Genomic DNA, 14,177 nt, shown 5'->3' with positions numbered 1-14,177 from the left:
ATAAAAAAATTCATTTTGATATATTAAAAGTATAGTTTAAGTAGTAATTGCAAGTTTACTAATTAAGGTTACACATTGCATGTTTTATCTATTTATTTTCACAAATAAAGCAAGGACAAATTTGAGAATCGAAGGCACTATCATATTTTAGTAAAACAAAAGGAATTAATTACGTGTTCAGGATGTGATGCCAAGAAGACCTGGAGGACTTGCTTTCCAAAAAGAAAGTGAATGGGGTCGGGGTCAGGGGCAGCGTCTCAACTAAAATTGAGAATGAAATTTGTTGAATGTAAACTCTATCAGTCTCAGGTGGTATAGAGACACTCATTGATTTCTCCTGCTCTTTTTTTTCCTCCATTTTTACCATCACAAAAGACATTAAAAACTAAAAGAGGTTCCCTAGATTGAGGAAAGCTTCTCTGCTTTTATTTCTCTGAAGACGAAATCTGAAGCCTGGGCGGTGTAGTTCAGCATAAAGTACTTGCTTCTTATGCACCAGGCCCTAGGTTCCATAAATACATAAAATTGATATAAAGAGGATAGAGGAGAAAAGGCTACCGTTTTTCAACACTGTCATATCTTTAAAGTTACCCATGGTAAAAATGGTGGGCCAACTTTAGCCACTGTATGTATACCTCCAGATCTTTTTGGTCTAAAAACCCACAAACAGTAGCTGGATGTTGATTGACCGTATGTATCTTCATCAACTAATCTTGAGGCATTCACAAGAAATCCAGTCTAGCCAACTCCAGTAAAAATGTTTGCCTCTTTCACTGGAGATCTGTGAACTCACATGAAGGGATTCTTACACAAAAACTCAGAATTTCTCCAGAAGAATGTCCTCATGAACCATTTCTTCTCTCAGGAATTTCCTCTAACTACAAGTTACTCTGTGTATCTTCTTTTCTGTTCCATTCCCTGTCCTGATCTGCTCCAACAAACTTTTAATCATTCTTTTTCTCTTCCTACCACACACAGTTTTATTTTCCAAAGCAGCTTTTTTTCTTCCCTTGAAAAGTAGCATCTCCCCATGCAGACTGAAGCCTTCTCAGGCTTGAGTCTATCCAGAAGTGGGCTATCAAAGAAACCATCTCAATAAACTTGGCTTCCTTGTTTCTTTTTCTAATGTAACTTTCATTCCAGCTACTCAGAAGCATTGCTAAATAAGTAGTCCATTCTCACACAAACAAACAAAAAGAAGAAAAGCATTGTTTCTTCCCCGTGGAGCAGTGGATGAGAAGGTGTAATTACTGAGAATTACTATGGAGAGCATATAACGTTATTGCTCATGAAATATTTTCAAAGACTTAATTTTTTCCTAGATAAAATATTATAAATTTATTGAAAGCTTGATTCTCACCTTCAGTATGCAAAATGTAAACTTGAAAAATGTTTGTTTTTTTAAAACTTTGACAAATATAGAAAATAGAAGCCTCTTTAAGTTTATATTACATATTTATTTAGATAAGCAACTATACAGAAAAAATAACATTGGTTCAGCTTAAAGCATACTTGAGAATAAACCGTTGTATAAATTATTGTACATCTGAAATCACAGCGCATAGCAGACTGCATGGAGGTGTTAAAGTAGTAAACCAGTGGATGCATGGATAAAGAAAATGTGGTTTATATGTACAATGGAGTTTTATTCAGCCATAAAGAAGATCGAAATTATGTCATTTGCAGAGAAATGGATGGGACTTGAGAGCATTATATTAAGCAAAATAAACCAAACTCAGAAGGATGAGAATTGTATGTTTTCTCTCCTATGTGAAACTAGAGAGGAAAAAGGAAAAGAAAGGTGACAAGGGGGAATCTCATGAAAACTGAAGGCAGATCAGTAAAGCAGAGGAAAGGGACCAGGGGAAGAGAGGAAGGGAGATTGGGGAATGATATTGACCAAGTTATATTGTTATATTGTGTGCATCTACAAATATGTAGCAACAAATCCCACTATTACGTACAACTAAAATGCACCAAGGGGGAAAAAATATGTGGACAGAAGGAAAGAAACCAATCAAGCAACACTGATTTTACCATTAACACCTTGGATAGGACTGAGGCTTCTTAACTCCTGAAGAGCAGATTCCTTTCAGATGAAAGAACTCCTTGTGGAACATGCTAGCCTGCAGGTTTGTGGGTTTTTTTTTTCTTTTCTTTTTCTGCTTCTAGGAATTGAACCCAGTGATGCTCTGCCACTGAGTTACATCTCCAGTGCTTTTTAAATTTTTATATCAAGACAGAATTGTCCAGGATGTCCTTCAAATTGTGTTTCTGCTATGCCTTAGTTTCCTGAGCAGCTAGAATGACAGGGATATGCCTCTAGGCTCTGCTTGCTCTGTAGGTTTTTAAGGATTTTGATAGAGTGGAGTTCAATTTCATGGTGTAATAAGTAGTTTTTTAAAAAATTATTTTATAACAAATTACCATGAAGGGATGGGGGCAATGGTGCATATCTGTAATCCCAGCAGTTTGGGAGGCTGAGACAGTAGGATTGCTAGTTCAAAGCCAGCCTCAGCAATGACAAGGCACTAAGCAACTCAGTGAGATCCTGTCTCTAAATAAAATACAAAATAGGGCTGGGGATGTGGCTCAGTGGTTGAGTAAGTGCCCCTCAGTTCAATCCCTGGTACAAAAAAAAAAAAAAAAATTTACCACAAATGTGACACTCACAGTGTCTGTAAGCCAAGAGACTGGATGTGGCTTAGCTAGGTCCTGTGTTCCAAGTCCCCTAAGGCAGCACCCAGTGTTGGCTCGCCCATATTCCTTGCTGGAGCTCAGGGTTCCCTTCCAAGCTCACTTGTTGGCAGAATTCAGGCCACTATGGTTGCAGACCTTAGGTCACCATTTTCTTTTTTTGGCTGTGAGCCCGGGGCTGTCTCAGCTCCTAAAACCTTCCCATAGTTCCTTGAACTTGTCAGTCTCATGCTGGTAAATGAGATGTAACTTCTAGGTCAGAGTTTCAGGAAAGTTAACTCCTCATAGCAATGGTGACAGTCCGATTATCAATATTGCATAGGTTCCCTTGCCCTGGTCCCTGCAGGGTCATACGAGGAGGGCTGGATAGACAGATGCCTGCATATTCAGCAAATGGCATTACAGGTAAAGAATTTTAAGTTTAGGGAAACTGGATCTCACATCGTGCACAGTAGCATGCTTGCTTTTGCCCCCAAGGGAGAGACAATCTCCATCTTCCAAGATTGTTTACCACATAAACCTTTCTGAAAAGATATTTCAAAACAAAGACAGTGCCTCTGTTTAAAAGACATGGAGAATTCTCTCTCAACAATAACCACTGTTCAATTTTCAAAAGCAGGACTTTATTGCCAATCTGGTACTATTCCCTAATCTCCAAACTTTATCAAATTTCATCAAAGTTCTGACTACTCTCCTCTTTCTGCGGTGGGATCACATCTTCTTCATCTTCTTCATCTCCTTTAATCTGTAACATTGTCCTTCTTAGCGTTACATGTCTCAGACATTTTTGGATACAGGCTAGTTATTTTGTAAAAAGCTTCTTGATTTCAATTTGCTTCATATTTCCTCATTATTTTGTCAAAAATACCCAAAAATGTGCTGGTGTTCCATTTTAGTACACTGTATCAGGATAGCATTTTGTCACACTTGCTTAAAATCTGAATTCTGATCTCTTCAGGTGGTGTCTGACAGGTCTTCTCTGTTCTAAGTATAATAGTTCCTCTTTATAATTAACAAATCTTAAACTACAAAAATCTTAGCCAGGCATGGTGGCACATGCCTGGAATCCAGCAGCTCTGGAGGCCGAGGCAGGAGGATTGCAAGTTTAAAGCCAGCCTCAGCAACTTAGCAAGGCCCTAAGCAATTTAGTGAAAACCTGTCTCAAAACAAAAATGCCTGGGGATGTGGCTCAACGGTCAAATGCTGCTGAGTTCATTCCCTGATACCTAAATAAATAAACAAATAAAAAAAGGAAAAAATTACATAAATCTTGTTTTTCATTATGTTTATTGATTTTTGAAAATATTTTTTGTACTTGGACACACTATCTTTATTTTATTTATTTATTTTTGTATGGTGCTGAGGATCAAACCCAGTGCCTCAAACATGCTAGGCAAGCGCTCTACTGCAGAGCCACAACCCCAGCCCTTTCATCATATTTTTGCCCATAAATTTTAGCATTCATTGATGATTCCTGCCTGAGACAATCATTATTCTGTGGTTTGCCAAATGTTTTTCTATTTCAATTTCGCTTTAACATTTGTTGGTGGGATTCTGTCATAAGCAACAACTTTTGCCTCTCTCCCTTTATTTATAAATTCAATTATTTATATCAGTATGACTCATGTATACTTATTTTAATTTGGGAGTTATAGCCCATTACTGTCATTATTTATTTCATTACTCATATTGTTCCTGATTTGGCCACTGGGGATCCCTTCAAAATGGCTTTTTTTTTTTTTAAAGATGGATTATTGCTGTGTTACCACGGTCATCCTTAAACCTTGATCCTTCAGTCTCAGGCTTCAAAGTGGCTGGAATTACAAGTGCACAACACTGTGCCCAGTTCTTCTGTCTCTTTGACAAGTTCCCATCATTTTGAGTAATTTCTAACTTTCTGCTAATATCCATTAGTACTGGGGTGTCATTGCCTCTGAGGCTTCTCAGCAGATGAACCTAGGAATTGGCTGGACCTGTGGCAAATGCCTGCACTCTCAGTGACTTGGGAGGCTGAGGTAGGAAGATATTAAGTTCCAGGTTAGCCTCAGGAATATGGGGAGACCCTGTCTCAAAATAAAAAGTTAAAAGGGTCTGAGATGTAGCTCAGTGGTAAAGTGCCCCTGGATTCAATTCTCAGTACCAATCAACCAACCAAAAAAATCTAGGAATTATGTGTATGAACACACACACACACACACACACACACACACTTATTATTTTTATTATTAAAAACTCCAATTCTACTCCAGACCCACAAAGGTTATTCTAGCCTTTCTTCTTCCTTACTTTAAACAGATTTTATCATTAATAGTTTCCTCATGCTTCTTTGCACAATTTTCCCTCCTCATTCCTTATTTGCACAGCTCTGATTTCTCTTTCTATTCTGGTCTTTCTAGAATATCATGTAATTGTATTCATAGGGTGTGTAGCCCATATATATATATATATATATATATATATATATATATATAGTTTATTTATCTTCTGTACATATTCTTTAGCCAAGTGTTATTCAAAAGCATTTTAAAATTAGGTTGTTTATATTTTTATTATTGAGAGTTCTTCTAGTCTGGATATTTCCTTCAATTTTTAAAGGTTTTTTCCTTTGGTATGTTAAGGCAATCTTTTTTTGCAATAATGTTTCAAATGTTTTTTCCTAGCTTGCCAGTTGTCTTTTGAGGTTACTGATAGTATTTCCTGATAGTATTTCTTGTCATGAAAAAAATTTAAGCATTATTTACATTTATCAAGTTTTAAAATTGTCACTCGATATGACTCACGATTAGGAAATCTTTCTCAACAATGAGATCTAAAGAGGAATCTACTCATGCTTTTTTTTTTTTTAAAATAGAAAATTCCTTAATGTTTGGTAAAATTATATTTAAAATATTTACATTTAATAATTTATGGAATTTATTTAAAAAATTTTGGTACTGGTGATTGAAGCCAGAGGTGCTTAACTACTGAGCTATATCCCAAGCCCTTTTAATTTATTATTATTATTATTATTTAGTCATTTTTTGTTTACTGGTTCTTTTTAATTATATATGACAATAGAATTTATTTTGACATAATTATAAGAGCATGGAATATAATTTGTTCTAATTCAGTCTCTTCTCTTACTAAGTTGCTGAGGCTGGCTTTGAACTTGTGATTGTCCTGCCTCATCTTCCCAAATTGCTGGAATTATAGGCATGCGCCACTGCACTGGGCTGGAATTTAATTCTTATGTATGAGGTCTGGGTTTTTCCTTTAGTAGGTGAGTTTAGTCTATTTCCATTTGTTGATATGACTTGATTACTTTCAATTATTTTTTAAAAATATTGTTCAGTTGTAGATGGACACAATACCTTTATTTTATTTATTTATAATTAAGTGGTACTGAGGATCGAACCCAGTGTCTCAAACACACTACCACTGAGCCACAACCCAAGCCCCCATTGTTTTCAATTGTAATATGAGTTATAATTATTGTTTTATATAATACTCTGTTTCTTCTTGAAATGGGTATTCTTAACTTTTTTGTTTTGTTTTGTTTTCGGCATTTATAGGTATTTATTTTTGTTCTGGTGGTTACCTTTATCTTTTCTAGTACCTTTACTGCCCTATTTTCTCATGGAACCTTCCATTATCTGATTTGTTAGTAGTTACCTTTAATTCTCCCATATTACCTGTGTAGTAGTGATTCTCAATGTAGGTGGTGTTGCCCCCTAGGGAACAGGTGGCAATAGATAATTTTGGTAGTCACAGCTGGGGGATACTACTGGCATCTAGTGGGCAAAGGCTAGAGATGCTCCTTAATGTCCTACCAGGCACAGGACAGCCCTTACTCAAAGAATAAAAGTGCTAAGGTTAAGAGACTCTGCTGAAAGGCTGGGGGAGTAGTTCAGTGCTAGAGCACTGTGTGAGGTGCTGGGGTCATTCCACAGCACAGGGGTGGGGCAGGGAGGGGACTGTGCAATCAACTTCTCTCCTTATCTCCTATTATTTTGCATCACCTTTATTTTGTCACATGTAATGGCTATAATATTTGTACATTATTCCTCCTTTGTTCACATTTTTTTTTATAATTTACAATTATATCAACACACACACACAGACACACACACACACACATGAAATTGTTTTTGCTGGCACCATTTCCCCAGTTATCTCTTGCTTGAGTGAAGCTCATCTTTAGGGACTATGTTGTCTAATATGGTAGTCACTAGCTACACATGATATGGATCACTTGAAATATGGCTAGACCAAATTGAGATGTGGTATAAATGTAGTAGTACAATAAAAATACATAAAATATCTCATTAAGAATTTTTATAGTGGTGATATATTGAAATTGTAATATTTTAGATTTATTGGGTTAAATGACATATATAATTAATATTAGTTTCACTTGTTTATTTTTACTTTTTAAAAAGCAGCAAAGACATTGAAAAAATTTAAAAAGCTAAGTTCATAATTGTTCATTGTATGAAATACAAGAAAAATTGTGAAGATTCTGGGAAAGGGAAACAATTATTGATTATTGGAATCCTCAGACAAGGAGGTGAAGATAGTTTGGTCTTTGAATCATTTCCAAGTTACACGTGCCTCACAATAACACGGTGTTTTTGTGTGGATTATGCCATTCAGCTTCAAACCTACCTTTGCTGTGTGTTACTAGGACTGGGACTCTGCCCTTGCGTTTACTTTGTTAACGGCTCTGTGTTAGTCTCTGCCAATAGGGGGTGCTAGAGGGAGACAGGAAGGCTGGCCGACTTGATGGTTGCCGGTTTGCTTCCTGTTCTGCCTTTGCTTTCTATTCCGTCAGCTGGTTTCAGCAGCAGCTAGTATCACAAGGAGCTGCTGGTTTTAGTTTGCTGTTTTTCTGGAACCAATCCCCAGTGCAGTTTTTCAGACACCATCATCTACTTCCAGAGCTCCCTCTTTAAAGGTACCTGTCCCAGCTCTAGAAGCCTGCACTTGAGGGTCCAGGCTCTCAAATTTTAGGAGTTGCGTCAAGCTTTCCATTGACATTTTTTCTAGAAGAAATCCCCCCAAAGTATTAGCTCTTCTAGAGGGAAAATTGCTGCTTAATATATCGCACAAAATATCATGAGGCAAGCACTTTACCACTGAGCTACAGCCTCAGCTCCAGTTGAACACTTCTTGGTGAAGTTTTATGAATCAAATTTGTATAATGATTATAAAAGCAATTTACGTCCATGCTAAGATGTTCTCAGAAAGTCTTAGGCTGATATATTGTCCCACTTCCAATGTATGACTGACTATCTCAAACTGATAGAATTTTAAAAAGAATAATGTTTAGATTATGATTATGCAACAAATATACATTTATAAGAGAGACTGGAAAATACATAAGTCAGAAGAAGAAAGTTAAAATCACTATGAATTCTAATTCCTTAGATATAAGCACTTTAAGTTTTGGTTTATTTTTTTCATATTCTTAATGTTGTTTTTAATCATACTTTTAAATACATTGTCAAAATGATGCATGTTGGATATTAAAAAAAATCTAATAGTTTAAAGCTTAAAAAAGGAGGCTTTGGTTTTTTCCCATCTTTCCCAATTTCAATTCATGGGCACTATCTTTGCTCTTAAAATTAGCATTATAATATGTTTTCCATGTTACTATAAGCATCAGTAGAAATACCTAAAACATTATAAAAATACCATTAACTTGTTTACAAACTGACAGATGTTTAGGTTGTTTTCATTATTTCCTTATTATAAGTGTGCAGTGAACTTCTTTAAATGAAAGAGTTTTTTTCTGAATTTAGAATTTTCAGAAGTGAAATCATTGAGTTACAGGCCATTCATATAAATAAAATTAATTATTATTAGCCCTGGATCATTCCTCAGATAGAAATGTTCTACATATTTATCTGTAGAGGTAAATAACAGCTTTGACTTAATATGTCCATATATATATTTAATTTAATTTTTTTTTTTTTTTGGTACTCAGGATTGAACCCAGGGTGCTTAAACCAATTGAGCTACTTCCCCAGTCCTTTTTAATCTTATTTTTTATTTTGAGATAGAGTCTTGAAAAGTTACTTAGGGCCTCATAAGTTGCTGAGGCTGTCCTGGAACTTGTTATCCTCCTGCTTCAGCCTCCTGAGTCCCTGGGATTATAGGGTGTGCCACTGTGCCTGGCTCATTCATATTTTTAAGTCTTGAGATTTAATATAAAATTGCTTTTGAAAAAGCTCTTTTCAATTTATACATCCAAGACCAATAGAATTCCTAACACTGGAATTTTGAATATTCTAATGAAATTACAGAAGATTTTCAAGAAGAGGCCTTTCTGTGTAACTGTAAAGTCACTTTACAGAGGAGCCTTTTTTTAGTTATACTAATTTGATTACATGTCCTCCATAATCTGAATATTAATAAAAGACATTTAATCTTTGATAAATCTGTCCATTTTATCCCAGGGAATAGCACGTACCAATTTTTACTCTTTTGGGAGATCCTATTTGTTATTGTCTGAGTGGCTGCAAAGCTCCATTGTGCATAATAATTGCAGGAATGGGGAGAGTGTCAACATGCAGGATGGTCCCCTGTTCTGTAGATCTGAGTAAGTCTGGGGTTGGGGCCTTGGAATCTGTGCCTTTAACAAGGGATTATGAACAGGATGAAGTGGTGCCTGCCTGTAATCTAGTGAATCAGGAGACTGAGGCAGGAGGATTCCAGGTTTTAGGACAGCTTCGGCAATTTAGCAAGACCCTACCTAGGAATGTTTAATGGTGAAGTGCCTCTGGGCTCAAACCCTAGTACCCCTCTATTAACAAACAGGCAAAGGATTCTGGTGTGATGGTCCCTTAACTTGTGAAGAGAAACTCTTCTCTGTGGATTAGTTCCTGGTCTTTGTTTTTGTGATTGACAGTGGTTGAGTGCAAAAAAAAAAAAAAAAAAAAAAAAAAAGGAGTTGAAGAGTAAAAATAAATGTGGGCAATGCTGAGTTAAAACTAAACAAGTAAAAAATATTTGTCTTAGAATTTTTCATATCATAAGATGTTTTGAGACTTTCTGAGGAGGGCTTTTATTTATTGGTAGAATGTTCCAAATGTTTATAATTGACATTGACATCTGTCGTTCCCAGTAACAGTTTGGAAGTTCTGGGTTAAGTGATTCCTATTACAGCACTTTCCATTATTCCTTTAGTACTTGAAGAAATTAATGAACTTCTCCAGGCAAGTAGCTTTTACTGTATAGTTTAGGCAAAACACAATCTTCATATTTTGTAAATGTAAATTTTCAGGGTTGGACTAAATGACTTCCTAACAAACATGCATTAACTTTTTTTTTATTCAAATGCATTTTCTGTTCATTCTTAATAAAGAAGTGTACCAAAGAAACCTGTTTTGAAGCCCTCCATTTCCTATTAGTGCCTATTAACTAAAGTAAGATGTGATCTAGAAGAACTTCGTATAATAGAAATAAAGCCCATGTGACCAAAAATTTAACACTCATCCAACAAGAACTGCTTTAGAAGTGGCAGGGTCTTTATTGTTCAGAATTTCTGATGTTGGAGTTTATTCAAAGGGTTATAAGAAAGGTCTTTTGAAACACTCCTGTAACAAATTATTTTGGCTGAATTATAAATCCTCAAAAGTGGGGTTTTATTATAATGGAAACAGAGTTAGAATAAACTCCAACAGCATTTGTAGGCAGCACTGTGTAATTAGGCTTGAGTGCATTGCTATATTAAGACTGGAAGCGTATCTTTTCACTATCTCAGTAAAGCACTCCTACCTTTTATGCACAGTGTTACTGGTCAAGTGCTCTGTGAGCTTCCTTGTTTCTTTTTCGTCTGATTGTTTAACACATCTTCTGCATATGAAGCACCACAATCTCAGATGACCTTGTCAGGTTTAAATTATTAGCCCTGGATCACTCCTCTGCTAGAAATGTTCTACATATTTATCTATAGAAGTAAATAACAGCTTGAACTTAACATGTCAACAACTTCAAAGAACGTTCTAGCCAACTTGAATGAATTCTATCTTGTTAATACCACTGTCTGAAATTTGGCCGAGAAGATTAGGGAAAATGATGAAGGTTAACTCACTAACTTTGTATTGTTGCTTTATAATTTGCAACACATTTAATATACCTGATCAAAATAGGGAATCCTTGAAATGATCCTGTGAGGCAGATATTGCTACAGTCTTTGTGTCACTCAGCTTTCAATTACTGTAAGAAATTACTGGAGACAATCAACTTCAATAAAAGAAATATATATTTTGGCTCACAGTTTTGGAGTTTTCAGCCCATGATCAGTTCGTCTGCCCGTGGGGAGGCAGTACACCATGATGGGAGAGCGTGGCACAGGAAACTGCTCACCTTGCTGTAGCTGGGAAATAAAAAGAGAGATAGGAAGAGGGTGTGGTTCCAAAATGATTTTTAAGGGCATGCCACATATGACCCAGCTTTTTTCTACTAAGCTCCACCTTCTAAAGGTTTCACCATCTCCCAGTAGCCCCACAGGCTTGCAGCCAGGCCTTTAGCACATGGGCATCTGGGTACACTTAACCAAATCACAGCAATCTCCAGTTACAGAGGTGGGGAGACTGAGAAGCAATGAAAGTAAGCAATTCACTCAAAATATCTTAGTTAAATAATTCATCTAGGACTCAGAGCCAGGTAGTTTGATACAAAACCCCATATTCTTTCTATCACATAAGCTTCATTTCTCCAAGTCACCTTCCACTCAGACTACATAAGCCCTGAGGGGATTTTGTTATTTAAACCCATCCATCCTCCCTTTAAAGATCCTCAAGGGATACAAAAATTTTCCAGTTATAAACCTCTTCCATGTTTGTAGGCAGAGAGGGCTGAGCCACAAAGCCCTACTGTGTTCACACACTTGTCTTTCACATATGGCTCTTATAAAAACAAACAGATGTAATGAGAGTTAGGGAGATCTAGATGGAATAGTCCCATGATGGTACTCAGGGTATCCAGTAGTTTATCTAGAAATGGAATGGTAGTTATTCTTCATCTTATTTGCAGAATTTTACAATGTTGAATTTTACCTGTCTTCTGATCTCGAAAACTAGTGAAGGTCAGAAATGCCATCACTTGTGTTCTGCAAAAAGTCTTAATGTGGCTCTTGAACTCTCTTGTTTATCTATACCAAAGGTCAGCTGCAAACTCAAAATTCCTTTCTTTATCTCATAAATGATCAGCTGAACTGCTTGTCCCCATTGATCAGTTGAAACAAAATGCACATCATCCTCATTTTTCTTAAGCATTTCCCCTTCACCTGGGATGCTGAACTTTAGCTCACCCTCAGAATGAGCAGCAAACACTCCTCCTGAGAAGAGGCTAGCTGTAGGGTCAGACACTGATGTACTTTCCTGTCACATCACCCTTGTATTTCACTTGCCTATACCTAGTTCTGTCTGGCTTTGTTCAAAAGAAAGAAAAGAAGGAAGGAAGGAAGGAAGGAAGGAAGGAAGGAAGGAAGGAAGGAAGGAAGGAAGGAAGGAAGGCCTAACTCTTGATGCTTACAGTACTTATGGTTAGAGCTTCTCCCTGTTGCACCACCCTTTCCAACCCTTGCAATAATCCTCTTCCACAAAGTCTTTCTGAAGTACAGATTTATTTTTATTTGACAAATGTGTAGAAGGATACTCTGTGAAAGTGTTCTGCAACCACTAGCTTATTATCAAGAAGGTTCATAGAATAACTTTCTTTGGGTAGCTTCTTATGATTTGTGCTGTAGCTCATCACTAGTCACTGTGTAAGGAGGGGGCTCAGGTGGATGTGCAAATCAGCAGAAGGGCGGGAGGTAGAACTCTTGCCACCAGTCAGAGCTCCCTTTTTTCCTATTTAAAATAAGCTATAAAATAGCCATCCTGTATAGTCTCTGTGCCTATTTAGGCAAGGATGTTAGAAATATGGGAAAGTGTTACAATGTATTTTTTAAAACACAAGTTTTGAAACAATGTAGAGAATGTGGTCCACTGGAGGTTAAAAATATGTTTGTTCCTATAGAGAAAAGATCAAGAGGTTCTATACTAGTTATAATAGCAGTTATGAGGGGAGTGAAATTTGGGGTAAGAGTTTTCTTTCTTTTTCTCAGAATTTCTGTAGTGGACAAAAATTTCTCCTTAAAAATTAAGTTTTATTTGTTTATTTTAAAGGATATACTGTCTTAGTCCATTCTGGCTGCCATAACAAGATCCAGTACACCAGGTGGCTTAAACAACAGAAATTTATTGGGAGTTGGAAAGTCTAAGCTCAAGTTTCTGGCCACGCTCAGCTCACAGTGAAGGCTGTTTTCCGGGCTTGTTGAGGCTGCCTGGTCTCTGTGTCCTCCCATGGTCCTTCACTTGGGTGCATGCAAGGGGAACAGGTGTGCTTTGGTGTTTCTTCTCATAAGGACAGTGATCCCCTCAAATCAGGGACCCACCCTTGTAACTTCATTTAAACTCACTTATTCCAGATATAACTTACTTATTCCAAATATAACCATGCTAGGGACCAAGTTTGCAATAGATGCATTTGGGGAAAGATACATAAATTCAGAAATAACACACAGACTTAGCATAAAATTTAAATAATACAAACGAGTATATAAGGCAGTAGTGAAAGTGGACTCCTTTCCCCTTCCATCTCCACTCTAGACACAACCATGTTTGGGGGAGGGACACACACACACACACACACACACACACACACACACACACACATACATGCATACCCATAGTCCCGTAGAGTTTCTTGTTTGTTCTAATGGTATCATATACTCTGTATTGTTCTGCATTTTGCTTTTTTCTCTTCACAACATATCCCAGGCAACTTTCCACGTCGGGTCTGTTTTTTAGTTTTAAATCTACTTAGAATCCTTGTTGCTACTATAATTTGTTGAAGGATGCTTAGTTTATTTTCGTTATTTTTGCTCATTGTTACCTTTAAAAAAATTTTAAGCAAAGACAAAATTTAATTAGTACAGTATGAGCCCGGTATGGAACAAATAAAGCATTTACATTAAAAAGGGCTAGAAAGAAATAAATCAAAATACAAGGATGATAATTTATGAATAGTAACAGTATAGATAATTTTGTTATTTTTAAACATAATTTGCTGTACTGTATGCTTCACTCTTGGTAAGGTTACTGAGGTTTTTCTTTTTTTTTCAATCTTCATGCAAAGTCTTGCATCAGTTTTGGAGAGTTCTGTTCTGTATCTCTGCTGCAAAAAGGACAAAACTTCAACTAATGTATGAGTTACTTAGTTTAGCTGTAAACAATAACCAAAATTATATCTGATCGTATCATCATCATCATCACCTCATTTAAATAAAGGGGTAGCTCCTTTTTGGAGAAATCATGAATCAAGGAGAATATACTCTGGGTTTCTCTTTGGTAGACTTAGGTCTTAAAGCCAGTTGAACTGTGTGCCTTGAAAAAGTTCTCTTTGCCTCTCCTGACTCAGTTTCCTCCACTACTGGGTGACATTGCTGTGGC

The 14,177-nt window shown here is 36.5% G+C and overlaps 1 long non-coding RNA gene across 2 annotated transcripts in view; it reads left to right on the top strand.

Moving 5' to 3' along the window:
* The window catches only part of LOC113178735 (uncharacterized), an 84,849-nt gene that overhangs the window by 58,687 nt on the left and 11,985 nt on the right, over positions 1-14,177 (top strand). The gene's annotated exons all lie outside the window — the stretch shown is intronic.

This window comes from Urocitellus parryii, chromosome 2 (genome assembly GCF_045843805.1).
Source record: "Urocitellus parryii isolate mUroPar1 chromosome 2, mUroPar1.hap1, whole genome shotgun sequence".
Taxonomy (NCBI): Eukaryota; Metazoa; Chordata; class Mammalia; order Rodentia; family Sciuridae; genus Urocitellus; species Urocitellus parryii.
The sequence above is the reverse complement of the archived record's forward strand: the minus strand, read 5'-3'. Positions and strand labels throughout refer to the sequence as shown.